General features: G+C 40.5%; 1 long non-coding RNA gene across 5 annotated transcripts in view; it reads left to right on the top strand.

Annotated features, from left to right (window-relative positions):
* LOC108353374 (uncharacterized) overlaps positions 1–9,563 on the top strand; it is a 52,307-nt gene extending 42,744 nt beyond the window's left edge. For all 5 annotated transcript variants that reach the window (XR_010062552.1, XR_010062551.1, XR_010062549.1 and 2 more), the window contains 2 exons: positions 7,401–7,547; positions 9,223–9,563. This is a non-coding gene — a long non-coding RNA (uncharacterized LOC108353374). The remainder of the gene's footprint in view (positions 1–7,400; positions 7,548–9,222) is intronic.
* Positions 9,564–26,938: the final 17,375 nt, after the last annotated feature.

The following is a 26,938-nucleotide window of genomic DNA, read 5'->3' on the forward strand; positions in this document are numbered from 1 at the left end:
TAAGTCCTCCCTCTGCAAGGGAATACATTATCTCTCAATAAGGGGAAAATAGAGACATTAATGCTATTTCAAGTTGGAAATGATTTAGCTAGTATGTTTAATTTGCCTAGCATTATGATCTTTGTACATTTTTATTTCATTTCTAACGTATATGTAATGGGGGCTCTGTGCTTGCCGTTATCTGCATGTGATATGAGAAGACAACTTTGTGCAGTCTGTGTTCACCTCCATTTTAAGTGGGGAGGGAGATACATACATACATGTGTGTGTGAGTTTGTGTGAGATATATATATATATATATATATATATATATATATATATATATTTATAGTTCCAGAAGAATATATATATATATATATATAAATATATATATTCCTGGATTTGCAGACAGTTGTAAGCTGCCATGTGAGTCCTAGGAAATAAACCCGGATCCTCTGGAAGAACAGACATTGCTCTTAACATCGAGCCATCAGTCTAGCCCCAATAAAATACATTTTAAAGGTAGTATTGGAAAAAATTAGGAAGTTGGCTATTGTGCTAATAAATAAGACATGTCATCTATATACCTCTTAGAATCCAGTGGACAAAAAATGTCCACACATTTCACATACACATGTTGGGGATTTACAACAAAGTCTTGAGCATGCTAAGCATATTCTTATACTCAGCTATGCTGTGGAGTCTTCAGTGATACTCTGAATAGTATGCAGTATATGGTTTTCATTGAAACGTTGAAAGAAAATTTGTTTTGTACAGTAAAATAGTGCTTCTGTTCTATTTAGTGGAAAAGAAAAGAAAAATTTTATCATCACCTAGTATTTTACTGACACATAGCATTTGCATTTGAGTCAGGCAGGCTTCTCAGTGCTTAGTACATATTTTTAATGGCTTTGAAGGATATCCTAGAGCATATATTCTTTAAAGGCAAATTTTTTACCTGTTTACACAAGGGGAATCAACACTTACCAAATAAAGTGAAATATTATCACCTACTCAACATATTTAATCTCTGCTACAGAAAGACTAAAGCAAAGTAAAGTGATACAAAGTGTAGAAACTGCTGGGTGGTTCTTCTTGTCCCTGACACTTACACACACACTATTCTGTTTCCTATATCAAGAACTTCACAGCTGGGTGTGGGTGCATAGCTCAGTAATCCCAGCACTTGAGAGCCTGAGTCAGGAGGATTTTGAGTTTGAGGACAGCCAAATCTACACACCAAGACCCTGTCTCAAACACCTCCCCACCCAAGTCTTCCTCCTCAAACAAACACAACTCAAAAGATTCTAATTGTTTTTTTTTTCTAATCTCCCACCTAATTTTGCATTGCCTACAGTAAGGTTTAATTACCTTCCTCTTTCAATTTAACCAAGTCCTCTGCAAGAAAGAATTTTAAAGAAGCATTTGAGTGAAAAGCCCTCATGTGTCAAGAGCTGAAACATGGTCTTGGGATAATAGACAGAGTGGGCCTGGCTTACTTTGCTCCCTTATGAACTGTGCTACCCTGAAAGAGGCGCTCATCTATATTATAGGTTTATAAATGTGAAATACCCGTCTTTTGCTACCTGTAAGATTTACCTTCTGTGTAAGACTCCTGTTTCTGAGTTTGGTTGGTTGAGCTCCGTGGTGTGACACAAGCATGTAGAAAACACAAGTGAAATACCAGAGAATGTCTCTCTCTTCCTTTAATATTTTTATGAATGTGAACGTTGAGCTTGGATGTATGTCTGCACCATGTGTGAGCCTGATGTCCTTAGAGGTCAGAAGAGGATAAGGAACCTTCTGGAACTGGAGTTCTAGGTAGCTGTGAACAACCATATGGATGCTGGGAATTAAACCTGGTTCCTCTAGAAGAACAACCAGCCATCTAAACACTGACCCAATCCCAGAAAGGAGCTTTGTCTTGTTTTTAGCACACTTCTGGCGAACTTCAGTAGATCAGAGGTTGCTTCAGTTCTCATCTGTCACTCTGCAGAGCAATTTGTAAGCACAGGTGCCACTCTGCTAGATGATAAATTTGGAATTTAGTCATTTCCTTTGGAATTTCTTGTTTTTTAAGGAATTATCATTGTATATTTTTAATCCACCCTTTGTTGAATTTCCTCTTAGTTTTTTTAATTTGTTGAGTTCTTTACATATTAGGTAGAATTCATCTGGTAGTTTTTAAAATCTGGAAGTTTTTATAAATAAATATTACCCGAGACATGCTGTGGAGTCCCATGCCTTTAATCCCAGCGCTAGGGAAGCAGAAGCAGGTGTATCCCTGAGTTTCAAATCATTCTGGTCTACAGAGAATTCCAGGTTGGCCAGGGCTACAGAAAGAAGCTTCTGCTGCAGCTTTTCTCCTAACGTGGCCTTTAACAGGCAAAGTTTAATTTATCAATATTTCCTTGTATGAATGACTCTGTACCAAGGCCTTGTTCTTAAGATTTCTTTTCTTTTCTTTTCTTTTCTTTCTTTTTTTTTCTTTTTTTTTCTTTCTCGGTCTTAACATTTTTATTGGTGTCCTATTTTCTTGTTTTACAGGTAAGTCCATAATCTATTTTGATTGAATTCCCATGTAAGTTCTGAAATAGTCAAAGTTTCTGTTAGATCTCTGACTGTCAGTTTTGAGTAACACTAGTGTTATTGCAAAGAGCTGTCTCTGCTCTATTGAATGTCCGCTTTAAAAATCAATTAGGCATTTTGGGGGCAGTGGGGCCCATTCCCAGATTCTCCCTTTGTGTTTCTTTTTTGCCAATACTGGAAAATGTGTATTAAATCTCAATTTGGTAAGAAGATTCCCCATGCCTTACTATTCGTTTCTAGGTTGTTTTGCCTCTTTTAATTTCTTTGCATTATTTTCCTAGTTTTAGAATTATATTATATTTAGAATTATATATATACATATATATATATATGTTTTTTCCATTTATTATTATTTTTTTAACTTAAAACACTTTACATCCTGCCCACTGCCACCTCCTCATCACCCCTCCCACATTCCTTCTCTGAATTCCCCAATCCCTTTTCCTCTGACAATTAGGGTTCCTCCTGGATTTCCCCCTACCCTTACACGTCAAGTGTCTAAAAGGCTAGGCATATCCACTGCCCCTGAAACCAGACATGGGAGCCCTGTTAGAAAATATCCCACATGCAGACTACAGCTTTTGGGAACACCCACCCCAAGTTATTCAGGACTGATATGAAATCCAGGCTGCATTTGTGCAGGGAGGCCAAGGTCTAACCTGTGTATGTTCTTTCATTGGTGGTTCAGTCTGTGGGAGCTTCAAAGTTCCAAGTTAATTGCTTCTGTTGGTCTTTTTATGGTGTGCCAGTCCCCTCTTGGTCACCAAATCCTTCCTTCTAATTCTTACATAAGAGTCCTCAAGTTCTGCCTGCTGTTTGTCTGTGGGTACCTACATATGTCTGAGTCAGCTGCTCGTTGGAGCCTCTCTGGCGACAGCCATGCTAGATTCCTGTCTGTAAGCATAACAGAGCATCATGAATGGTGTTAGGGATTAGTGTTTGCCCATGGGATGCATCTCTCGTTGGGCCAGTTATTGGTTGGCCATTCTATAAGTCTTTGATCCATCCCCTGTCCCTGCATTTCTTGAAGACAGGAAAGATTTTGGGTCAAGTTTCTTGGATGGGATGGTGTCTCTGTTGTTCCACTGAGGTTCCTGCCTTGGCTACAGGAGGTGGCCTCTTTGGGTACCATATCCCCAATGCTGTGAGTAACAGCTAAGGATGTGTCCATTGATCTTGGGGACCTCCCTTATCCCAGGTCTTTCTCATCTTAGAGTTGCCCATGCCTACCCCTGTCAATTGCAGTTTTCCACTCGTTCTCCTGTCCTTTTGGCCATCCCTCCTTCTCCTCCCCACACCTGTTCCTGAATTCCCCCACATTTCCCTTCTTATCCCCTCTTCCACCCAGTTTCCTCCCTCCATCTGACTCTAATGACATTTTTATTCCCCCTCTATGTGAGTTCCAAGCATTCTCCATTGTGCCTTCCTTCTTGTTTAACTTCTTTGGGTTTGTGGAATGTACCATGAGTATCCTGTATTTTATGGCTAATATCATTTATTAGTGAATACATACCAGGCATGTCGTTTTGGGATTGGGATACATCAATCAGGATGATACTCTCCGCCCATTTGCCAGCAAAATTCATGATGTCTTTTTTTTTCAATAATTGAATAGTATTCCATTCTGTAGATGTACACATCTTCTGTATCCATGCCTCAGCTGAGGGTCATCTAGGTTCTTTTAGCTTCTGACTATCATGAATAAAATTGAGCAAGTGTTTGTGGGATGGTGGAGAATCTTTTGTTTATATGCTCAGGAGTGGTATAGCTATGTCTTGAGTTAGAACTATTCCCATTTTTCTGAGAAACCTCCAAATGGCACTACCAACAGCAATGGAGGAATGTTCCCATTATCCACATCCCCACCAGCTGTGTTTTTATTGATGTGAAGGTCAAGTCCAGATCTCACACAGGCAGAGCATTGCTCTACCACAGTACTGCTCCCTTAGCCTCTATGTATGGTTTAACATAATTTCCCGGAATTATCGTAGACATATTTTAATGGTACTCCATACTCCAAGAATTCCTTTTCACTTTAAATGTCAAAGGGGATCAGGGAAGCATTCTGTGAGGTACAAAAGTGTGTAAATAGAATTGCTATTTCCCTTTTCCTTTTTTATTCTTAGTACTGGTTAGCCCCATTCTATTTCCAATTACGTAAGTGTACAAGTCTCCTGTAAACATAAGTTTGGGAAGAGACAGAGTCTGGATTCCAACTCAAATCTAAACCATTTATTTTTTTTACCTCCTGTCTCTAGGATTGTATTATCTTTAACTGTGAATGAAACTGAGAATGGCTGCTTTTCATACTCCAAGATGAAAATTGTCATAACCTAAGGAGTACCATGTGCAATCATATGTGCACATAAACTTACTGATGACCAGTGACAGAACACCCATACTTCTGACAGATGAGAAAGTTGTGTCCTGTAACTAATGGGCATTGAGAATATGGTCAGTCCAAGTGGATTTCATGCACTTAGACTACCATAAATCATAGCTTTTGCACTGGGGAGAACCAGCTGCTGGAAGTCATGAACTCATGACCGCTGGAGCTGTGCCCACTATTGCTGCCTGTCATTATGAGAATGTCAAGCAGCATATAAGTAGTCAGAATACAGGCTATAATTTCCTCTGAGGTCATACAGATTTACATTATTATATGTTGCAGATTTTCTGTCTATTTCTCAGAGAACAGTAGTAATCTCAAAAATCAGTAGTTTGAATTGGGGGACTATAGGACAAAATCCAATTTTTTTTTTTAGGTGAAAACCTTATTCATAATTCAGCTTACTCCAAAGCTTGGACTTTGAAAACAATGTCTGCCCCATTTTACTTTTCATCTAAATTTGGGTTGAAAAGTGTTTATTATCAGATTGGGTGACTTTTGAGAGACTAGACACCCTTCACATGCAGACCCTTTAAGTACCCCTCAAAAAGAGATGGATTGCTATTTGGTGCTCTGGTTTCCTACCTTTCACTTCTCTCCCTTCTTATATCACTTTCATTCCTATCATGGCTATGGCTCCGCAGCTCTTATGAAATTTATATTTATTTTAAACTCAATAGATGTCAGTTCTATAAATTAGTTCCATATATTATGCTTCAAATTTGGCATATGTGTAACAGAGAGACTCCTCTGGTAGAATAGCAATGATTTGATTTACTGTGATTCTTACCATTACTGAAGTGGACTAGCAGGGTAACCCAAGGAAGAATAAGGTGTAATTGCTTGACTAAAGTGGTGGTCGCATCCTTCCAGGACATCCTCTCAATACCAAAGAAGGAGGAGGACTTAAAGGAGGAATATTCTTTATTAGGGAAATAGGGAAGATAAAAAAATGAGACCAAAATGTAGCATGGGTGCATCATTGGAATCTGAGGTAAAATATTACCTACTCTGGAATAGTCTGTGAAGATATTTAAAAGCCAGTACATCTACATTTGTTTCTCCTACAAGTTTCATAGAATAAATGGGCTTAGAAAGAGGAAGCTGCTAACACCATCTTAACAATTGTATTATAAAGACAAGGCAAAATTATAGAAATACAGGAAGATTAGTATACTGTGTTTTGTTTCAGTATTAATTTCCTTTCTTCTGACAACAATTTATATTTATTTCTTCAGTAACTAATAAAGAGCATCTGCTTTCAGTAATAAGACTTGATACTACTTATGCTCACTAGACTAACACCAGCGTGTGACTTACTGAATATATGCCTGTTATTCTGTGCAAGTCCTCACTTACTAGTAAGCTGGTTAATTTATTATTATTATTATTATTATTATTATTACTATTATTATTATTATTATTTTTATTATATTTCCATTATGAGAAATGAAATAAAATGTGTGGATTACATGACTTAACATACACATTTCATTTTAAAGGTTTATAATTTATCATCAAATATCTTGTCTTTTAATCTCTATATTCATCTTATTTTTTAAATATTGAAGACTGGATTTCATTCCATTCCTGAAATTGCTTTATTTTTGCAAACCTTGGTAGATAAATTGTGAGCGGGTTTTAATGACCCATGAAGCTGGTAATACCTACTACTTAGCTGACCTCTGAAAAAATTCAAACATACCTAGATAACAAATTATGTGTTAGACACATAGAATTCAAATTCAGTGTTCTAATAAAAATATTTAGACCAATATGCTTCTGATGAAAATTCTTATGACTTTTCAGGACTTTATTTCTGTGAAGAAACAATATCATCACAGCAATTCTCATAAAGGAAAACATTTAATTGGGGCTGGCTTACAGTTTCAGAAGTTTAATCCATTTTCATGGTGTGAAGCATGACAGAGTACAGTCAGACTGACACTGAGAAGGAGCTGAGAGTTCTACATCTTGATACACTAGGAACATAAGGAAACTGTATATTACACTGGGCCTGGAATGAACATATTAGACCTAAAAGCCTGTCTCTTCCACCAAGGACACACCTCTTAATAGTGGCACTCTCTTTGGACCCAGGTTTCAGTCTGTTGGGCCAAACCTATTCAAATAACCACAGTGATTATAATTTAAACCTGAAGATTGTTTCCTATACAAACAGAGACTTTCTGTTCTGTTCTTTCTTTTCTTCCTCCTCTCCCTCCTTTTTCCTTCTTCCTCATCTTCCTCTATTTTCTCCTTTTTTTGATAGATCCAATTAGGATCACATGCCTTTACCTCCTACTAACTGTCTAAAAAAACGCTAAGTAAGTGATATGCTGGTGTATATTTATTTAATAAACCAGCTCTGGTGTGGGAGTATAGATTGAGAACACTGGATTGTAGTGTTTCTTGATTTCTTTGATATAAATTTTTCCATCAGACCCAGTTTTTGCCACTGACTGTTGCATGTGGAGTTGAAAGAAGATGTGCAGTGGAGCAGCAATACACAGTGTCATGCAGATAGAATGTATGCAACCTGGGAAGGGTAGAGAACAACACAGTTTACACCAGGAAGAAGTGATAAATTGTGAGTGTCTATTATTTTAACATATACCTAGGTGTAAGTTTATATGCCTTACCATTTAATAATGATTGTGTCAGCAAACAGTTATGTATCTTATGAGATAAGACATACTGAATCCAGTTGTTCTAGACCTGCAAGGTATCAGTTCTTTCTGACTGTGCAATTCTGGTGTCAGTAAATGTGTGAGCATTTATTTGACTAAAATAATGATCCTAAGGACCAAGAAGGCATTCAGAAATCAAGGCCTATGTCTCTTCCAATGTTATTTCAAATGGTTACAAACTATCTTGTGTGTTGTCTTATGTCTTATAAACCCTATATAAACAACATTTTTTTTTCTTTTTTTCGGAGCTGGAGACCGAACCCAGGGCCTTGCACTTCCTAGTCAAGTGCTCTACCGCTGAGCTAAATCCCCAACCCCAACAACAATTTTTTAAAGATAACACACTTTTATACATTAAACCTTTTCAAAAATGTCTTCAATCTTGAATGACATCACTTTATCCTCCTAGCATTCGCACTATTGTATATTTCTTTTTCTAGAAATATCACAAATGCTGCGGGCATCCATTACCTTCTGTGGGAAACTCCCATTCTCCTTGATGTTTTTGCAGCTCTTTGTAGTTCATTTGAACTCAGCTTCACTTATGTAGCAAACGTCTGTTACTCAGCAAATTATCAGTTACCCTTGTATCATTCCATACTCAACTCATTAATAACTTTAAAATGATCTGTAAATACTTGTTTAATAGGACAAATTGTGGAGAATGCATGAGACAGTATGAGAAACTGACCAAAATTTAAAACTTTTTGAGGTTAGATGATGTGATCATTATTTTTCCTGGTAACGCAAAACCAGTTTATTGGATATCTAGCCATATCTTGTAACTGGAGAACATCATGGGGACTCAAGAAGTTACCAGAGGAGGATTTCAGAGAACAAATGGCACTCAAAACCAAAAAGTTCAAATTGTATAACTATGTTTACAAATTATTTTTATTCTGATTTGATGTGCTTTATTGTGTTCTCAGAATAAAGCCAAAAGTTTCCAGCATAAAGACAGATTAGCCTTTGAATGGGTGATGCCTCAGTTGGGGGAGGCGTGGAGGGAATGTCATGTATCTCTGTAGCTTGAGGGAAGCTCGGCTCCATAAACATAAAGAGCAAGTAACTGCCTCATCACAGCCTCTGTTGTGTTCTCAGATCTTTCTCTGGAGTCCTCTGTGCCCCTGAAGGCTAAGCATTGATGATCCAGTGTGTGAAGGAGGCTCTAAAGTAAAAAAAACACCCCAGGTGCTCTTGGAGAGAAAGTGGTGCAGGATCTTCCTGTGGTTCTGCATTGTTTTTTTCTCCCAATCTTTTACCCTAAGCTGTCACCTAGTATTAGAAGTTTAAATTTCATGTTTAGACATCCAAAGAGTACACTGAAATGTTGCAGACCCCTAGTAAACATTTGTATAATTTTGTTTATGGTTAGTTCAATGATTGTAATGGCATATCAAAGAAGTCATATTTCTTATTAACCATTGTTTCACAATGATTCTTTTAAGGATGTTTATTTTAACAATTTGATTTCTTTCTGGTGTTATGAAGAATCTACCTTTACTAAGGAACTATAATTCAATCTAGTAATATTTTCTTTCCTTTTGCTTTTCTCTCCTCTTTCTCCACAATGAGGTCACTCTGACACCATGGTGTTCTCTTACATGCGGTCTTCTTTTGTATCATCAGTTCCTGCTATGCCCTCATCTGGGATCTCAAGATGGACTGGGGTCTCTTTGATAAGAATGCAGGAGAAAACACTTTCCTCTGGGAATAAATTGTATACCCTCAAAAAGCATGTATGGAATATTCACACTTATCTTAGATATATCTGCAGTTAGGTCATACAGCAGTACTGACACAGGTCTAGTTAACTAATATGATTACAAAACAATTATCCCAGATGCCAATCTAGCCCCAAAACACCTTATCTTGTTTTTCTGCTGTGTAGTAAATGCAGTGGGACATTTGTTAGAAGTGAGTACCAACCCAATTAGAGTGGGAGAAAAAATATATATGTTATATGTTGTATATAATATATTTTATATATAATATAATATTTTATGATTTTACTGGTATATTAGAGTTACAGGACTATGAGATGCTGAATTTTAAATTAAAAGAAAAGATCCTTACACAGATGATTTAGTAAAGGTAAATGTGGTGATTAGATCTTGAAAACATTAAGCCAAGAACTGGGAATCTAGCTGTCTGTATCCAATCCCAGCTGTACAACAACTAGGCCATTCAGACAGAGAAGTCCACAGAAGATTATTAAAGTAAGGATGTTAGACTACATTAGCTCTTTATATTTTTATTGGCCTAAAGTTCTCTTTGGATAGCATAGATATATATAGTTAATAATTTTTAAGATTTTTATATTTTTTTCATGTATATGACTACATTGTAGCTGTCTTCAGACACAGCAGAAGAGGGCATCAGATCCCCTTACAGATGGTTGTGAGCCACCATGTGGTTGCTGGGATTTGAACTCAGGACCTCTTGAAGAGCAGTCAGTGTTTTTAACTGCTGAACCATCTCTCTCAGACTGAGTTAATGTTTTGACCTATATCAAAATGTCACCATTATGTCAGATTTGTGTTTTGAAAAGTATATGACTGTGGGGTGCTGGGTAGAGAAAGTTGCCTGTGAGGACTGGAGCAGCATGCGTGAGCCGTATGCTGTATGCATAGGGGCCTCGGGTGAACCCTTGCAGGGAAGCAGTGATCCTGACATGAGAATTTAGGAAACATCACTGTTCATTGAATATACTTTTTACAATTTTAAACTAAAGGGAAACAAAGGGCAGGGCCAGGTGACAGCAGGCATGCACAATCAGGCACAGGATGGAGATTTCAGTCCCTAGTACCGTTAGAAAGAAAGAAAGAAAGCAGGGTCAGGTAAAGCTGCTTCATATTCACCACATGTGTGCTTCTTATTACTTTTGTGCTGTTTGGTAAAAAATGGGACACATTTGTTTCCTGTGCTGACTGTGTAAGATCAGTGTCTCTATATCAATGTAGTTTGTTTTCTGTCATAGACTTCTCATTTATAGACTTCCATACAGTGAGATTGGCGAATAGATTCTGTCAGTCAGTTTCTTTATTATTACATATTTAATGCGATAGAAAATAAAGTTATACTTTCTTGAAATATAATTGCAAATTTTTAAGAAAAACGTGAAGAAGCCAGTGTGCAGTCCAGTTTACCTTCATTCTGAAATCCTGTTATAGTCCTCATTCAAATTCTGCCTGCCTCCTCTCAATGGGGAACCTAGGTTCAGTGTGTGTTTAATGAAACTGGGAAGGGGACCACGAAAGGGATAAAATAAGCTGTTAAGCCAGGAGGGCATGGGAGTGAACACCACATGTGACATGAAAATAGAAGAGGAGCCACTGTGTGGCAAGAAGAGGGGTTAGGGCTGGGGGGCAGGAATGAATCTGAAAAATTCAGAATGGAGATTGTGGAGATGCCATACCAAAAACTTTTGCTGATTTTTGCTGGCATAATTTTTTTTATTTGAAAGCTAATTGTCAGCTCATTGATAATGTTTAATACTGAATAATCAAAACATTTACAGTTATGGAGTCAAATGGGATGGATAATTACAAATGTTTGTCTCTAGGGAGTGGAAAAAGAAAGCAGTACAAGGGGACTGATTGTAGGTTCTTAACTTTCTAGTGGTGATGAATACACTTGGTTAAAGTTAAAATAGGGTTGGAGGAATGGCTCAGGACCTAAGGAAACCTGCTGATCTTTGAGAGGAACTTGCTCAGTTCCTAGTACCCCATGACAGCTCACAGCCATCTCCAATTCCAATGGCAGGAACTCATTCTCTTCTCCTAGCTTCTGAAGGGACAAGGTACACACAAGGTACACATATATACACGACAGCAAACACACACATAAAAGAAGAATACTTTTCAACAGTAAATTAAATAAATACTATAGCTTAGTACCTAGGAGTTCTATTTACCAAAATGACACAGCCGTGAAAAACACTTTAAAGTGCTAATTTTGCTTAGTAATAAGTAAATTATATGTTCCGGGATCTGTTGGCAGTTGAATTCTTAAGAATCTTGGATAAACTGCATTATCAGAATAATATGATCAGTGATGCTTCTCGAATCCAAACCTCGATTTATTTTTCAACATCAAAATAAAAGGCAACAGTTATGTGTGGGATGAAGAAATTACAGTCTGCACATTGTGTCTGACACTAATATCTGGGAGAGAGAAGTGTTTCTAGTTGAGACTTCATCGTCTCAATCTTTCAATTAGTATTACTCTGACTACCATTCATTGACAGTGACTCTTTATATTTCTGGGTCAATACATGTGATTAGTAGGCAGTTCTCTTTTTTAATAACTTCTTTCATTTTCTCTCATTTTAACAATTTTTTGCTTCTTTAATTGTATATTTTTATATTTTCATTAAAAATGTTATGTACTTTTCTAGTTTCCTGTCCATAACATCCCTAAGCAGTCCCCATCCAATTCTTCTATAACCAACCTTACTGCCCCTTGTCATTTCCATAAACTGGGAGTTAATCCTAGGAATGAAACCAAAGGGCTTCTCCTTCCTTTGGTGCCCAACATGGCCATCCTCTCCTACATAAACAGTTGGAGCACTAGGTCTGTCCATATACATTCTTTGAATATTGGTTTAACCTGAAACTTCTGTTTCGTTGGCATTATTGTTCTCATGGTGTTGAACCCCCTTCAGTTCTTGTAATCCTTTCTCAAAATCTAACAACAAAAGGTCCATTCTCAGTTGACTGGTTTGCCACTGGCTTTCACTTCTGTATTGGACGTGCTCTACCTGTGTCTCTCAGGAAGCAACTATATCCTGTTCCTGGCCGCATGCACTTCAAAGCTTCAACCCTCTTATCTAGTTTTGGTGGCTGGTATATATATATATATATATATATATATATATATATATATATATGATAATATAATAGATAATATATATACATATGATAATATAATAGATTATATATATATATATATACACACTCATACACATATATATTTTGGTGGCTCCTACAAATGAGATTAGGTATAATTTTGACATTGATTCTTTGGAACAAACAAGCTCAACTATTTAGAATCCACAAATGACAATGCCAAATAGACTCCCTCCTGTTCTTATGAAACTAGTAATGTTGAGGTGTCCCTGGACCTGAAGCCATTACTCTCCATGCCCATCCAAATGAATCTCATGTATTGTCTGAAGTAAAACCATGATAAAATATCCAAAACCCTCAAGTCTGGCACTGGGAAAACAGCATGGTAGTTATTAGAGAACTGACATATAATGGGACTACAGAACCACATTCTATGGCACATGTTGTCCTTTGCTTTACTGATGTCTCATAATTTATGATAAAATAAGGATTTGGGAGCTTATCATTTGATGTAGGTACAGAGTATCTACACTGTTATATTCATTCTATAGCTGTGCCACCTTTGTTGACAAAATCATTGCAAAAAAATTGAAAAGGAAAACTGAATTTATGAGTACATATTAAGGAATATTATAAAGTCCCCTATCAATGAATGTACAATAAGAAAATGTAATAAAATATACATTCAATTAAAGGTCTATAGGGAAAATACTGGCCCTTGGGAAACAGAGAAATACCAGGAAATTGAATTGTACGGCACAGGAATGGACCTGGGAATAAAATAATTATTCAGAACAATCTCTTCTACTCCATGTTCCTAGATCCTTTGTACCCATACCAAGGCCCTTTCTTTCTCTATTCAGAGCATGTAACCAATAATGAACAAAGAGAATTCTATAGTTTTAGAGAGATGTAGTATTTAAAGGTTTCTCCTGTGTCACAGTAGACTCTCTTGTAAAGGTCACCCTCGAATGTGGTCAATGTAAATATAGCAGTTCAGCAGGTAGGCCATTGCAATTCTCAGTGTTATCATCATTAGGCCCTCCCTGAAAAATCTCTTGTATCCTGCAGAGACCTAGCTTCTTTTGTGATGTCACGAGTGTTGTCCTGACTGCAACTGCCTTTCAGATATTCCTTCAGTGCCCCTAGGGTTTACTAATTGGCTCCTAATTCAGAGTAAACAGCCATTTGGGAGTGAGAACAAAGAGGAAGATGATATCAGAGATGGGGAAAAGGAAGCTGCCCTTCTGTCTTTGTATAAAAAGGGAAGAAATACATGGTCTATGGGAAAGCTTGGTGAGTCCTGCGTTGGGTTTGAGTGAATTCACTGAAGAGATAGCCTTGATCTGAGCCTTCCACATATGGGTATTAGGAGTTGTGAGCCTCTCAGAAGCATCTGTATTTCCATGCTTGTTATGGTTCCTGGACATCAGAGAGCTTATATCATTAATTTCTTACAAAATCCGTGAGTTAGGAAGGGCATAGTTGTTTACCTGAGAGCACATGACTCTTATTCTTTTTCTCACAGAAGAAAAAGTTTCTAAGGAAGAAGGGAAAGACAGGTATTGTGTCTTCAGCTCAGAGTAAACTCCTCCATGATTTGCATTCATTTAGTGCAGTTTTTGTCTGACCCTGTTATCTGGGATAGAGAAGTGATCGTATTAGACACTTCATTGTCCCCGTCTTTTCACTAGTATATCTCTGACTACCATTCCTTGTCAATGATTTTTTAGATTTCTGAGTCAATAGGTGTTATTAGTTGGTTGTGCTCTTTTCTTTAATTTCTTTCATTTTTTTATTTTTTACCATATTTTATTCCTTATTATTAATTGGATATTTTTATATTTATATTCAAATGTTATTTCCTTTCCCAATTTCCTGCCCATAAGACCACTAGCCATGTTTTTGTTCTTGTTCTATTATGCCCCTTACTCCTCATTTACGATCCATTGACCTGTGAGTCTAACCCAGGGAGAACAAATGGGTTGTCCTTCCATTGATGCTTAAGAAGGACATACTCTGCCACATATGCAGTTCCAGCCATAGTTCTGACCATGTACCTATTTTGAATAATGGTTTAGTACCAGAAAGCACTGATTCATTTGCATTGATGTTCATATGTGGTTAAAGCCCCTTCACCTCTTGTAATACTTTTGCAAAATCTACCAACAAGAAGTCCATTTTAAGTTCACTGGTTTGCCACTAGCACTCACTTCTGAATTTTTTCTAAGGAAAGATCTATATCTGGTTCCTGGCAGAATGCACTTCTTAGGTTCATCAATATTATCTAGTTTTGGTGGCATATATATATATATATATATATATATATATATATATATATATATTCACACATAGATGGCTCTTGCAGTGAGGAAGTAAGGTGGAATTTTAACATGGATTCTGTTCAACTAGGTCAAGAATGTAGAATCCATGTTGGGGATTTGGCTCAGGGGAAGAGCGCTTGCCTAGTAAGCGCAAAAACCTGGGTTCGGTCCCCAGCTCCGCAAAAAAGAAACAAAAAGGTAGAATTCACAAATAAAAATGCAAAAGAGACTCCCTCCTGTTCTTATGAACCTACTGAATTTGAGGGTTCCCTGGACATCAGTCATTCCTCTCCCGGCCCATCCTCCTGAAACTTTTGTTTGGCCTGAAGAATGAATCATGGAAAAGCATCCAAAACCGTCAAATCTTACATGGGACACTGGAAGGTTGATTGTCCCATGCTTCGTCTGGCCAGCAGTAACGACGCGGCACACACAGGATCCTACTACAGAAAAGCTTTAATGCGTCTTGAGAGGGAGAGCATAAGCTTACAATGCGGAGACGGAGAGTGAGGAATAACCGTCCCTTATATAGGAAACTATCCTCGCCTAGGACGTGTCACTCTCTGACTGGTCGCTGCCAATTATGCCAGATGACGTACCAAAACGTACGTGTCCCTTTGAGTAGGGAAGTTACCAAGCACCTGCATATTGCCCTTTTTACTAGGTGCGTTCTGCCAGATGCCGGTGCCATCTTGTAATGGAGTTTGTTAGGACAGCTCCTCGGACAGCTCCTCACATCTGTGAGGACAGCTCCTCCGACAGCTCCTCACATCTCCCCCTTTTCTGTTTTTTTTTAAGCAAATAGGACACCCAGGTATAGGAGTGTGAAGACAGAGGTCATATCCTCGTACAAAGTTGGCGAACCTCTACAAGAGAGATACCCTTAGGCTGTTGTTGGGACCCAGGGCACTCCCGACCCGTCGCACTGCCATTTTTTGAGGGAGGGAAAACTGTGGCAGGAACCCTCATGTAATATGACATGCCTTCCAGGGAGCATATTTGGTAGAACTTCCGTGTGCAATGCTAAGCTCGTCACCCCTCATGGGCTGCTCAAGCCGGACACTCTAATCCTGTGCAATGAACCGAGGTTCTAGGAGTGCAAGAGCTGTCCAGCCGGCGACCTGTTGCTTGAGCATGGTCAACCAGATATCGGCTGACGCTCCTTGTTCAAGGGCTACAAGCGCCTGGGCGATCACTACTTTGTCCTTTCTTGTTTGAGATCTCAATTTGCAAAGCAACCAGAGGAGTAACACTAATCCACAGCAGAGGATCACTCCAAAAAGTCCCACTCCCACCCATTCCTTGAAATAAGAGACTGCTGAGGTGATCCAGGACGACAATCCCTCCGTCAAAGACAGGTCCAGTAGGGTAGAATTTACTTGAATGATGGTCGCTCTCAGCTGCCGAAGTGTCTGTTCAAACTCCGAGGTCCAATTCTGTAACAGATGCTGTGAAAGACTCTTAGATTAGCAGCTCGGGTAAATTTGTCATATTATATGGAGGTGACACAAAGGCCTGGGAGTTTTTGCTCACAGCCAAGCTGGGCCAGTTGCCATAGAATGTCTAATTGCTCTCGGACCAGATCTATACGTTGGTTGACAAGCATAAGGCCTCCCTATATCTGAGTATTGGCTGAGGCCTGTCTGTCCCGAGCCACAGAGATGGTGGCCGATAAATCATTGATAGTTTGGGTTGTCTGTACTGAATTTGACAAGGCCAATGCCGAGGCAGTAACCGAGGCAGCGACTGCTGTTGTAGCAATAATGCCAGCAATAATTGCAGAAGTACCAAAATCTCTTTTTCCTCTAAATAAGGTCATGGTCCCCGGGGCATCAACAGGGATCGGGATAAAGCGAGGCATGCGGGTAACTACTGCGATATTTTATATGAGTAGCTGTCCAGACAGAGGCAGCAGGTTTGATGTTGCCCGTCCAGGAAAATGACAACTGTCCCTTTTCGCCCTTTTCTCCAAGTAGCATCGCCATGGGCGTAAGATCAGTGCAGCTACCATTAACCCAATGTAAGGCCACCACCATAGAGAACTGTGGCGTTAGCCACAATGTCCTCCTCACCAGTTCCCCATGAGGCCTCCCTTAACCAAGCAGAAGATTGATTATATAACATAATGCAAGGGAAATCAAAAGATGTTTTTTTGAATATGCCAAAACAAAGGCTGCCCTTAAGGGGAATAGTCCTATTTTCTTTCTTTTTTTTTTTTTTTTTTTTTTAGTCGTTCAACCTGTGGATCCTTAGGTAAATAGGCCAACCCTAAATCCCTGTTAGTGGTACATCACCGGCATCGGGAGTGGAAAGGTTGACATTATTCCCCATCGTAGCTCGCTCTGCACCGTTGCTGGCATCCATGGAAGAAGAGTGAGGAGGTGCAGGAGTCCCAGTCCCTTCTTGATCACTTGCTGTGATGCTCCTAGTAAGTTGTCCTGGGATCCATATGGGATTTTCATTGTCCTGTGGAAAAACACAGACAGCTCCCCTGGATCTTATTAAAACAGGATCCGGGCATTTCCATTCATTTGTTAATACATCCTTCCATTTAACTAATTCTTTTGTCCTCTTGGGCTCTGAGCAATGTCGCTCAGCCGCTGTTTGTCCAGCTTCATCAAGATTTAAAAAATTTAAGGTTAAAAGGGCCAGAGCAGGGGCTGGGGATTTAGCTCAGTGGTAGAGCGCTTACCTAGGAAGCGCAAGGCCCTGGGTTCGGTCCCCAGCTCCGAAAAAAAGAACCCCCCCCAAAAAAAAAGGGCCAGAGCAGTTGCCACTCGGGGTGTTGGGGGGAGTTCTATCATATTTCCCCTTCTTTGTTTTATTAAATATGATTTGAGCGTCCGATGAGCACGCTCTATGATTCCCTGTCCTTGAGGGTTGTAGGGCAGGCCCGTCAGGTGGGTAACCTGCATCTGAGCACAAAACTGACGGAATTTTTGAGATGTGTAGGCGGGGCCATTGTCAGTTTTTACACATTTTGGCTTTCCCCAAGCACTCCATGCTTCAAGGCAGTGCTGAATGACATGTGTTGTTTTTTCTCCTGTAAGTGGGGTGGCATGTAGAATGCCAGAACATGTGTCTATAGATACATGCACATACTGTAATTTTCCAAAAGAAGAATTATGAGTAACATCCATTTGCCAGATTTGCAATGGCTGTATTCCTCTCGGGTTGACCCCGATGTGAGGAACTGGGAGGAACTGGCAGCACTGTTGGCATTGGGTGACTATATCACGTGCGTCTTTTCTAGTTATAGAGAAGCGGCGGCGTAAAGTTTCTGAGGTGACATGGAAATTGCCATGAAAGGCTTTAGCGGCCTCTAAAGGAGAGGCCAGGGCCACAGCTATCATTTTTGTGGCTTTGTCAGCCAAATCATTCTCTGAACTCATTGGGCCAGGGAGTCCAGATTGGGCCCGTATATGAGTAATGTATACAGGGAATCTTCTATTTAATAGGATAATTTGGATTTTTCGGAAAATATCTGCCACCTTACTAGTGGTTTTAATTATACCGGCGGTTTCAAGAATACTAACAGCATTAACCACATAGGAGGAATCTGAAACAATATTTAGAGGAACCTGGAATTTTTCAATGACCTCCATGACCACTAGGCATTCTACCACTTGGGGTGAGGTTTCAAAATATTGTCGTGAGAATACTTGGGAGTTTACCACATATGCTCCCACCCCTGTTTTTGACCCATCCATATACACCGTTATCCCCTCCTTTAATGGTCTGTGGGATGTGATGCGAGGGAAAACAATAGGTTGTGATCTTGCAAAACACAATAGGGGGTGTTTAGGATAATGATTATCTATCTTCCCTGTAAAGGATGTGAGCAGCACTGCCCAATCATCAGAGGTAGCGGCTAGAGTTTGGACCTGGTAGGGTGTATATGGGATAATCAAGGATTGGGGTGGAGTCCCAAAATGACAGATGGCAGCTTTTAGGCCCTTAATAGCCAGATGTGCTACTGCAGCTGGATACCAATCAATAATCTTCACAGGGGAAGCATGTGGATGGATCCATAAGAGTGGACCTTGTTGCTATAAAACGGCAGTGGTAAATCCTTGGTATCTAGTACACAGAGTGAAAAAGGTAGAGACCAATCAATGCGTTGCAATTGGGCCTGTTTTATGGCATCTTCTACTTTTAGTAAGGCCTTGGTTGCAGCGGGAGTTAGCACACGAGGGGAGGTGATATGGCTGTCCCCTTCCAATATTTCGAACAAAGGTTTTAATTCCGCGGAAGGGATTTTCAAAAATGGTCTCAACCAGTTGATATCTCCCAAGAGCTTCTGAAAGTCATTAAGAGTATGGAGGTGGTCTCTACGGATTTCCAGTTTCTGGGGTATAATCTTATCAGGGAAAATAATGGATCCTAGAAAATGACCTGTCAGGAATTTGGACCTTTTCTGTAGCAATATGTAAGACCCATTGTTTAAGGGTTTTTTGTAATAAGGAATAGGCTTGTTTGAGTAATTCTAAGTATTTATGACACCTCAATATATCATCCATGTAATGGATTAACAGGAAATTTGGATAGGTCTCCCTGATTGGTTTGAGGGCTTCCTGAACATATAACTGACACATCGTAGGGCTGTTGGCCATGCCCTGAGGTAGGACCTTCCACTGGTATTTTTATCAGGTTCAATATGATTAATTGATGGGACAGTAAAAGCAAACCTGGTCCTATCTGGGGGGTAAAAAGGACTAGAGAAAAAACAATCCTTGATATCTATTATTACCAAATTCCAATCTTTTTGTAGGGCCGAGAGTATAGGAAGGCCCCGCTGAATGGGTCCAAGGGATTCCATCTGATCATTAATGGCCCTCAAGTCATGGAGTAGTCGCTATTTTCCTGATTTTTTCCTTATTACAAAAATTGGGGTGTTCCAAGGAGAGGTAGAGGGCTCCAAATGTCCCAATCTTAATTGTTCATCCACCAGCCCTGTAGCTGCCTGTAATTTCTCAGAGGTTAATGGCCATTGGGGAACCCACACTGTGTCTTCCGTCCTCCATGGTATGGGTCGTGCTGCCCCAATGGCGCCTAGGAAAAACCCAGGCCTTGTTTATGGGGGTTGGCGATCGGTTCAATGGGCGTGAGACAACCCTGTTCTAATAGCCCTAGGCCTTTCCCTTCCTTATAGCCCATCCTTGACATCATGTGGGCCACTTGTGGGGGTATTCATTAGATAAGGTCAGTCCCATGGTCTGCATAACATCCCTCCCCCAAAGATTAACAGGCAGGGGAAGTACATAAGGAATAAATTGTCCCTGTTGGCCATCGACAGTTGTCCAAGTTAGAGTGGCAGAGCTGATCATAGGGCATGACTGGTAGCCTAATCCTTGTAGTGAGTGAGAAGATTTTGTGGTAGGCCATGATTGAGGCCACCATTTTGAGGAAATTATACTTTTATCAGCCCCAGTATCCAGTATGCCTTCGAATTTCTTTCCATTAATTTCTAAGCTCAATTTTGGGCGGTTGTTAAGGTGAACCACCAAATATGCCGAATCATGACCAGTGGACCCCATGGTTCCCTTGCTACCCTGTATCGTGGCCTGGAAGCACGGAAGGAGTAATAACTGTGCTATTCTATCTCCTTTACTTATAGAAAAAAAAACCCCATGGGGACTTGAACAAAGAATCTGAATATCAAGAGAGCGCTGAGCTTCAACAAGGCCTGGATGGACTATCAGTCCTTGTAGGGCGAGAGATCCTCTCCCAAGGACAAGGCCTATGGTTCCCGGGGGTAGAGGCCCCACAGTCTGAGCAGGAATTGGCTGAATGCCCATCTGGGGCATTAGAAAGAAGTCTGAGGCGGCACGCAGGTCCAATTTTGTGTCGCCTCTTGGGGGACCTCCTCTGCCGGGGTCGTGGCCCTGTGAAAGCGGTTCCCATATCTTTGAGGGCCCTGGGACCGGGGGCCCACCAGCCCGTTTTTTGACATCTCATTAGGTCGAGTCTCCAAAGGAGGGACTAGTTTGCCTTTAATGTCTCTCACTGATTGGTACTGGTCAGCCCTATGGTAGCCTTTGCCACATCGGACACAGAGGGTTGCAGACCCCCTGTCTCTTTTTGTCATCCTGTGTCTCTTTTTAGATGGCCTGTTTTCCCACATTGAAAGCATGATCTTTTATCCGTTCCTTTAACGTTGCTGGAACTGGAGAATGGCAGCCGCCAGGCCTGAGTTAGTAAGGGGCCCTCCAAGTTCCCTGCAAACTCTAAGCCAATCCTGTAGCCCTTTATTTCTTCGGGGGGCTATGGCTGTTCAGCACTCCTGGGTGGCTTGCTCGAAAACGAGCTGTTCTATTAGTGGTGCTGCTTGTTCAGGATCGCCAAAGATTCGTCCTGCAGCCTCTGTCATTCTAGCTACAAAATCTGAGAAATTTTCCTGGGGTCCCTGAACGATTTTGTAAGTTGATTATCAATCCCTCCTCTCCTGGACAGTGCCTTCCAGGCTCTAATAGCTGTGCTGGAGACCTGATCATAGGCGCCCCAGTGGTAAGCAGACTGATCAGCTGCAAAGCGGCCCTGTCCTGTTAAGAGTTCGAAAGTCCATTCTTGTTGCTCAGGTATTAAGGCCGTAGCATTCGCTCTGGCCTGTGTTTGGGCTGCCTCATAACAGAGCGCTTTCCATTCCATGTATTGGCCCATGCTGGCAAGGGCTGCCTTAGCAATCATCTGCCAATCAATGCTGTCATGGCCAACCTGTCGAGTTGTGTTAGAGTAAAGATGGCCGTGACTCCATACTTTCTAACTGATTCCGCTAATTCCTTAATCTGATTATATTCAACAGGGGCATGGACCCGTCCTCCCTCTGGAGTCTCAAAGATAGGAAATGTCATACTCAGCTTTCTTCTCACCCTCTCGGGGACTAGTGAGAAGGCGCGTGAGCGTGTCTCATATGGAGGAGGCGCCGTTGGTGGCGGCCGCGCTAGAAGGCTTCTATTACTTCCCCTACATTCATCTGGGTAATATCTTTCCCCCTCATATTTAGCTGCTTCCTCATCTAGCTCAGCCTCCTCCTCTGCGTCTAAGGTTTTATTTTCAGAGCTTTCAGAACTGTCGAGGTTCAGCGCTTCTAGCTCTTTCACAGGGTATAGGCTGGCTCCCCCTCCTGGTTTATGTGTAGAGGAGGAAGTGCTGGAATCTGAAAATTTCAACGCTCCCTTGTCTGTGGACTTACCGGGAGGGCACTTTTTCTTTCTTAGAACGTCTTTTTTCTTGCGCGCGCCCAACCTCTCACTACGTTCGGTTTCTGACAGACTTTCCCGGACTACCTTGAGAGTGGCCTGTCCTTCTACTACTGCTGCCTTACACGTTTCATCCTTTAAACAATTCTTAACCAGCTTCCATATAGCTTTGGTCCCTAGGCGCAGATCCTCTTCCGCCAATTTTCTGTCAAGGTCTTTTCCAAGTTTGTTCCATGAGGCAATCGTAAACGAGCCTGAACAGGCAAACCAAGGCACCACCCTCTCCACCTCCTTCACAAAGTTTTAAGTGTTCCTCCTCCAATTTTGATGTTCCTCTGCTTTAACACTGTTTCCAAGGCCGTGACCACAGACTGTGAGGATCCCATGATGGGCCAGGAACCCCGGCGGCTTATCTACGTCCGTCTGACAAGGCGTGAGGTGAAAGGGTAGAGACGGACACGCTGCTCTCTTATGTATGGGAGTCTTACACGCGCCTCCCCGGACGGTGCCGCTTATCTACGTCGGCCTCATCGCGTCCTTGTTCCTCAACAGTCAAAATCGAAGGTAAAAGGGAGCTGCGCGAAGCTCACTTATATACGAGAGACTGAGACGCGCCTTCAGCTGCTGTGATCATCCTTTTAACAGCGAAAACGGTGAAAACAGAACATAAAGAGTAGGGTGGCTCCCAGGACAAATACTATAGCCTCAACAAATCCTTCCCAAGGCGGTGACAACCCCAGACCAAATTCCAAGAGAGGGCTGCCTCTCCGAACGTATGTACCTGCAGTTCTCAATCCTCCTTGTCGCCAAGGGATCTCCGAAGGTGCTGACGATGGCGAGGTCGTCTCCGGGTTTCAGCACCAGATGTCCCGCGCTTCGTCTCGCCAGCAGGAACAACGCGGCACACACAGGATCCTACTACAGAAAAGCTTTAATGCGTCTTGAGAGGGAGAGCATAAGCTTACAATGCGGAGACGGAGAGTGAGGAATAACCGTCCCTTATATAGGAAACTATCCTCGCCTAGGACGTGTCACTCTCTGACTGGTCGCTGCCAATTATTCCAGATGACGTACCAAAACGTACGTGTCCCTTTGAGTAGGGAAGTTACCAGGCACCTGCATATTGCCCTTTTTACTAGGTGCGTTCTGCCGGATGCCGGTGCCATCTTGTAATGGAGTTTGTGAGGACAGCTCCTCGGACAGCTCCTCACATCTGTGAGGACAGCTCCTCCGACAGCTCCTCACAGTTGATACTGTAGTACTGATATCAAAAAGGTCAAGAGAAACAAATTCGATACTCCATGTGGTCCTTTGCTTTACTGATGTCTGAAATTTGTTGAAAAAAATAAGAATTTAGGAGTTTACTATTTGAAGTAGGTACACATTATTTACCCTGTCATACTCACTGTGTACCTAGTCCCCTTTTTTGGCAAAATCATTGAAATAATTGAATTGGAATACAATTTTTGCGTACACATTCAGGAATATATATAATGTCCCCTCTCAAGAAATGTAGAAAAAAATTATTACAATATTTCATCAATTGAAGGTCTGTAGGGAAAATACTTGCCTTTGAAAAACAGAGAAAACCTAGGAAATTGAAGAGTATGTCACAGGAATGGACCAGTGAATAAAATTATTATCTGGAAGAATCTGTTCCACTCCATTTTCCTAGATCCGTTGTACCCATAACAAACCCCTATCTTTCTCTATTCAGAGCATGTAACCACTAATGAAACAATAGAAGTACTTAGCATTGGAGAGATGGAGTATGTAAAGGTTTCCACTGTGTCACAGGAAACACACCTGGAAAAGGCATGGTCAAATCTGTTCAATGTAAGGAAAGCTGTTTAGCAGGTAGGCCATGGCATCTCTCAGTGACATCATCATTAGGAACTGCCTGAAATGTCTCTTGTATCCTGGAGAGCCCTAGCTATTTCTGTGATGTCACAAGTGTTGTCCTGACTGCAACTGCCTTTCAGATATTCCCTCAGTACCACTAAGGTTTACTAATTGGCCTCTAATTCAGAGTAAACACCCATTTGGGAGTGAGAAGAAAGAGGGTAAAAAGAACAGTGATGCGGAGAAAGAAGTTGGCCCTCTGTATTTGTATAAAAAAGGAAGAAATACTTGGAACATTGGAAAGCTCAGTGAGCCCTGGTTAGGGGTTGAGTGGGTTCCCTGAAGAGATAGCCTTTATCTGAGCCTTCAACATATGGAAATCAGGAACTGAGGTCCTCCCAGAAGCATCTGGACATCCCTGCTTGTTATGGTTCCTTGAAGTCAGAGAGTTTATATCATTAATTTCCTTATTCCAAAAGCCAGTTGTTGGAAAGGACCCAGTTGTTTCCTGAGAGCTCATGGCTTTTATAATTTTTCCCAGAAGAGAAAGATCCTAAGGAAGAAGGGAAAGAAAAGAATTCTTTCCTCAGCTCAGAGTAAACTCCTCCTTGCTGTGGATCCCTATAGTGCAGTTTGGGTATGACACCGATATCTGGGAGAGAGAAGTGTTTCTAGTTGAGTCTTCATTATCTCATTCTTTCCACTAGTATTATTCTGACTACCATTCCCTGTCAGTTACCCTTTAGATTTCTGAGTGAATAGGTGTTTTTAGCTGGCAGTTAACTTTTTCTTTTTCTCTCATTTTTTTTATTTTTTATCAATTTTTATTGCTTTTTCTAATTGGATATTTTTATATTTACATTTCAAATATTATTTCCCAGATTCATATCCATGAGATCCCTAAACAGTCCCACTAACCTTCTTCTATAACCCCCTTACTGCACCTTGACATTCCCTTGAACTTGGAGGCAAACTAGGGAGGAGAAAGGGCTTCTCCTTCCATTGGGACCCAACAAGGCCATCCTCTGATACCTATGCAGCTGGAGCCATTGGTCTGTCCATACACAGTCTTTGAATATTGGTTTAGTACCAGAAAGCTCTGCTTAGTTGAATTGTTGTTCTTATGGGGTTTAAAGTCCATTCAGCTCTTGTAATCATTGCTACAAACATGAGGTATATATATATATCTTTTGGTGGTTCCTACCACTATGAATTTTGATGGAATATTTACTTGGATTCTGTGTAACTAGGTCAAGAATATAGGATCCACAAATGACAATGTCAAATATACTCCCTCCTGTTCTTATAACCTATTGAAGTTGAGGTTGAGGAGTTCTACTCCTGGAAAGGGCACCCTCAACTCTGGTCAATGTAAGTGAAGCTGTTCAGCAGGTAGGCTGTGGCACTTCTCAGTGACATCATCATTAGGCCCTCCATGAAAAATCTCTTGCACCCTGGAGAGGTTTAGCTTCTTCTGTGATGTCACACGTGTTGTCATGACAGCAACTGCCTCTCAGATATTCCTTCAGTACACCTAGGGTTTATTAATTGGCCTCTAATTCGGAGTAAAGTGCCATTTGGGATGGAGAACAAATATTATGAAGAGATCAGAGATGGGGAGAAGGAAACTGGCCTTCTGTCTTGGTATAAAAGAAGAAGAAATATGTGGTCAATTGGAAAGCTCAGTGAGATCTGGGTAGGGGTAGAGTGGGTTCTTCAAGGAGAGAGTCTTGATCTGAGCCTTCCACATATGTGAATCAGGAGCTGGGAGCCTCTCAGAATCATCTGGACTTACCTGTTCTCATGCTTCTAAGAAGTCAGAGAGTTTATATCATTACTTTTTTTTCTCCCAAAAGGCAAGTCTTGGGAAGGGCATCATTGTTTTCCTGAGAGCACATGGGTTTTATTCTTTTTGCCCAGAAGAAAAACGTGGTGAGGATGACAAAGTATTGTGAACGTATTGAAGACAAGAATTGTGTCCTCAGCTCAGAGTAAACTCCTCCATGCCTTGGATTACTACAGTTCAGGTTGTTTCTGATACTGATATCTGGAAAAGTGAACACCTTCTGGTTAAGACTTCATCGTCTCAGTTTTTCCCCTCTTATTTCTCTTATGTCACACACACAAATAATTGACTTACTCTTTGTTGTTGGGGGATGCTGGACTGATCCAAGAGATGAGGCGTAGACTCCACAAATTAGTTAAAACCAATGTCAATAAAAGAAATCAGAATTCCTCTTCTCTCTTGAGAAAGCGTTCAGTGCATGAGCAATGCTTACATTTTAAACTTTAAGAGCTATGACTTGAAAACAGTAACAACTGAATCCCACTTTTCAAACAGCATTCCTCAGATGTCTAGTGACTCGACTTTGATTTCATGTACTTGTAATTGCTCAGTTCTCATGACTGTAGGATTGAACTAGGTCATTACTGGACATAATTGTGTAGGGACAGTAAGAGCTTAGACAATACTTCAAGTTGGAAAACCTAAGAAACCGTATTAGCAACAGCTTAATCCAAAATGGAGAAATCTGTGCTTGTGTAAAGTCCAGAGTTCTTGGACACTCCAATCTGTTGAAATATTAACTCTGCCAATCCCATTATACTGCTTCTGTTACTCTTAACTGTTTTAATCTCATGAAATTTTTGCCTCTCTCCTTTTCTCTCTTTATAAATATCCCTCTAAACATGTAACACTTTGCACTTTAAAAGTTGTCTTTGTCCTATAGTAGAATATTTATAGTCAAATACTTGAGTTTCATAAAAGTAAGTGATTTATTGTAGTAAAGTATTCTATTCACAATTTATTGTATTAATTTTATTAATTCATCAAAACTGACCTATTTATATTATCTACTTATCCTTTAAACTATAAAAGCTTTGATTTATTGAAGTCTTTACAGTCTTTCAGAATATTGGCTGTATCACTCTTATACGTATTCAGGATGGATCATGTGTACTTCTTATGTCTTCTTACTAATAGTATGCTTTATAACTATGCCAATCCATGATTTTTGTTATATATTTTAAGACTATTTTGAGTGCAATATTTCCCTGATTTCTCTCCCATGGTTAG

This window comes from Rattus norvegicus (assembly GCF_036323735.1).
Source record: "Rattus norvegicus strain BN/NHsdMcwi chromosome Y unlocalized genomic scaffold, GRCr8 chrY_unlocalized_7, whole genome shotgun sequence".
NCBI classification, from domain to species: domain Eukaryota; kingdom Metazoa; phylum Chordata; class Mammalia; order Rodentia; family Muridae; genus Rattus; species Rattus norvegicus.